The sequence below is a fragment of the Lolium rigidum genome, chromosome 4 (genome assembly GCF_022539505.1).
Source record: "Lolium rigidum isolate FL_2022 chromosome 4, APGP_CSIRO_Lrig_0.1, whole genome shotgun sequence".
NCBI lineage: Eukaryota > Viridiplantae > Streptophyta > Magnoliopsida > Poales > Poaceae > Lolium > Lolium rigidum.
Window position 1 is genome coordinate 92,375,375 of NC_061511.1, and position 3,979 is coordinate 92,379,353.

The 3,979-nt window shown below is 43.1% G+C and overlaps 1 pseudogene; it reads right to left on the reverse strand.

Moving 5' to 3' along the window:
* Positions 1-706: 706 nt before the first annotated feature.
* On the reverse strand, positions 707-3,638 carry LOC124649610 (annotated as a pseudogene).
* Between the last annotated feature and the right edge of the window lie 341 nt (positions 3,639-3,979).

Below are 3,979 nucleotides of genomic sequence, written 5' to 3' on the forward strand. Positions count from 1 at the left end.
GTGGCAGCTCCCAGGAGAACTTAAAAGACTAGATTTGGTTGAAGATAGGTGTAAATTCTTTGAAAAAAGGAACAGTTTTATTCACTTCTCGTGTAGAAAAAGTTTATGAAATTCTGGTCTGAACTTGAGAATTAAATAATTGGCTTGCCCAACTGGTTATTGGCTATTGTTATGATGAACCAATGCTATGATCAATATTTCATACTTCAGGAATTCCTCTTTTTACAGTCTATAAGCTATATGCATCAAGTGTTCATGGGTCTCGCAAATGTCAAACTGCTGAGCATCCTAGCAGAAAATCGAAGTTAAACATAGATTTTTATTGTAGATTATAACTAACTAATTTAGGCCAATAAACTGATGTTGTATGTTACTTAAATGATGTGTGTTACTTTCCAACAACAATAACCTTCCCATTCACATTAATATCATTCATCTTTTCATTGGCCTGTGGATGGTTTAATGCTCTTAATATATGCTTGAATAAAGGTATTATTTTCATTTCTAACAGATGGAACTGGGGGTTTTCCCTCTAATTTCCAAAAAATCCATCGGTTCATATGATCCAAATGGCATCTTTTCACCTCATCAGATTCTTGTTAGAGCATTAGAAAGTCTATAAGAAGAGTTAAAGTCTCGACTCTCTTGACAAAAGTGACGAACAGATGAAGCTCATTTAAATGAATTGTGTTCAAGGCCAAGCAACTTAAAATGAAAAATCAAATCTATTCAGATCAAGATCAACCAGGCAATCAAATTGAACGCTTATGGAATTAGTAACACGGCAAACCTGTAATTTCTGACCTGGAGAGTTCAAGAGCATTTAAGCATGGGGACCATGATATAACATAGGGGATGAGTATCTATCCACTTAACTAGGGCATCACAAGAATCTTTTTCGCTGGTACCCATTGACTTGGGTCATAGACCGCTTTTTACTGTTCTTCCAAAATTCATCCTTCTTTTCCTTCCTATGCTTTAAGGAAGATTTTCCCTTTATAACTCCCACAATGGTACTTCTATTCTTTATGCTTTTCCTTGCAGATTTCACATCCAACGTATTCAACAGCTTTCTGTATGACTTAGCATCAGGTACTTGCCCACTTCGAACCATCTCCTTGTGGTAATAGAATGCTCTCGAAAAGTCACGGACACGAACATATGCATATATCATTGTAGAATATGTAACTGAATCTGGTTTTAGTTCCAGAATAGACATCTCTTTCAGGAGCTGCGGCAATTTGTAATGCTGTCCTCCCTTTGCATAAGCATTCATCAAAATGTTGTAAGTCATAGTTGTAGGAGGTAAACCAATTTCTCCGAACTCGGATATTACATCTCTTGCCTGAACATACAACCCATGCTTCGCCAAACCATCAAGTACCATGTGATATGTGACTCTAGTGCCTCCAGCCTTTTCATCAATCATTGATTTCCATGTATCCATTAACTTCTCTGTGTCACCAGCCCTCCTAAATATGTCAAGTAAAGCTGTATATGTTTCTAAGGAAGGCTTAAGTCCTTCTCTTCTCATATCTGTATATGTCGTATGAGCTTTTTCATCCTGCCCATTAACTGCATATGCACGAAGCAGTGAAGTATACGAAGAAGATGTAGGCTTAATGCCATCCGCCTTCATCCTCAGGAAAGCATCTTCACCCTTTTCACTCATTTTTTTCTGCTGCCCATAAGCACTTATGAGACAGTTGTATGACCTAGCATTTCGCACTAGTCCTAAATTGTGCATCTCCAGAAGTAATGATTCAACAACTTCTGGCTGCAATCTTCTGCTGTAGGCATCCATAAGGATATTATAGGTCAGGGTTGTTGGTTTTAACCCTTTCTCTTTCACCTCAACAAAGAGTCCCTCAGCTTCTTCAATTTGACTGCATTTGCAATATGCATTCATTATCATGTTATAAATGCTCGTGTTTGATGGGATTCCTCTCTTCTCCATTTCTAACTGGAAGATAAGAGCTTCATTTTTCAGCCCCTCATCACAAAAGATCTTAATTAGAGAGGCAGAGGCATCTAAGCTCCACTTGACACCTTTTCTGTTCATTCGCTGGAAGAACTCCCATGCATCCTTAGCAGATGCCTTGCGCTTCTTCATTACCATTAACATGATGGAGGATGTTATGTGGTCAGGTTGGACATTGTTCTTCTCCATTAACTCAAATACTTTCCAGGTATCGCCACATCTGAAGTGTGCAGAAGAATGTATATCACAACAAAGCAAAACGCACAGAAGAAATGTGCTCTTTCCGTTTCATAATTCTTGTTGTGATTGTAGTTCAAATTTGAACTAAAATCACAGACAAAGAATTATGTAACAGAGGGAGTGGCATATTAGAATTTCCACTATGTTCATGCTTAGTTGGGACTATAGTTGTGCACTTCAATCTTAAAGAGGGAAAAAAGACTTGCATCTATGCAAATCTGTCAATAAATATTTTTTCCTGCTAGTCCAGTTTCCCAAAATGCAGTTGCTAAAATGAGCAAAATCAAATACACTTGGGTCATCTGCTATTAATAACTAACAACATGCATTGCATATCAATTTTTTGGAGGAGAAGGCTCATCGATATACTAATTAGAAACAGGGAAACAAATCAAAGTCGCCTGAATCCTAAGTCCATCATTAAGAACCCAACAACATCATTGCTTTCTTCATAAATAGTTGGATAACAAGAAGTCCTAACAAATTTTGTAAAAGCAATTGCATGAATGAAACTGTAATAAGATTCACTCTGCCACACAAATCAAGACAGCTCACCTTCCACAGTAGGCAACACCGGACATTGCAGCGTTGTACAGAACCACCTCCCGGAATCCCCTCTCCAGCGGCAAATTTGCCAGAATCTCCAAGACATCATCGGCCATCCGTGCCCGTCCAAGCAACACGAGAGCCACCAACCATGCCTGCGGCGACGAGGACATCGGCTGCTCCTCGAGCATCCGCGTCATCCACCGGAAGAAGTGGAGGAGGCACCCCAACGCCAGCCCTTCATGACCCATCCTCCTCATCACTTCCACGCATTCGTCCTCGCCGAGGGCTCTGCGGCTGTAACCAGCCAAGAAGTCAGCGAATCCGGAGCCGTCGGCCGCCGCTGGGCTCCTCGCGAAGGCGAGAATTTCTTCCACTGCCGCGGTGGTGGTTGTGCTTGCCTCTTCTTGGTTTGGCAAGAAGAAGCTCGGGTCCCACCACGGGCAGTCCCCGCCGTCTTCATCGTCTTCGTCATCCTCCATCTTGGAGATTATGCTCCTGGGCCTGGGGTCGGAAAGGGCCGACAGGCGGGTCCCACTCACCCGCCTCGTATTCGCTCAGCTGCTCTCCCTCCTCTGCGCCGTCGCCATTGGGTGGACACCATCCGTCGCCGCCCTCTTCGTCATCCAGGGGGGCGAGGAGGTGGGCACCGGAGGAGCTGGCGGGAGAGCTCCGCATGTCTTCCTCCACGTCATCGCACGTCGTCGTCTGGTAGGCGGGCGACTGGTTGGTTGCGCCGCCGTGGGAAACGATGGGGGTGGAGGAAGCATTTGGAGGTGGAGGATTTGAGGGGGCGGCGGAGGAGTCGGAGGATTGGTAGGTTTGGGGAGGCGAGGAAGAAAGAGAGCAGCGGCTGAGGTACCAGCGCCATATCGACGACGGTCTCACCGGGGTTTCATCTGGGGCGGCCAGTCACGGCCGAGGCAGAAATCACTCAAAGAAAGATTTTTTCTACAAGACGGCTCGGATATGTCACATACTCACATTGCTCACCGTCCGATCTAAGACCATCTCCAGCAGCAGCAGATGATATAGATGTAAACAATAACCGTCACATACTCATCTACATTAGAGAAAAAAAAATAGCTCCAGTAAATGATATAGATTAAAAAAACACCAAAATTTTACGCTAGGATGCAAATATATATCACCTCCTAGATGATGCATCATATAAGAGCATTTCCAGCAGATGATGTATAATTTACATCATAT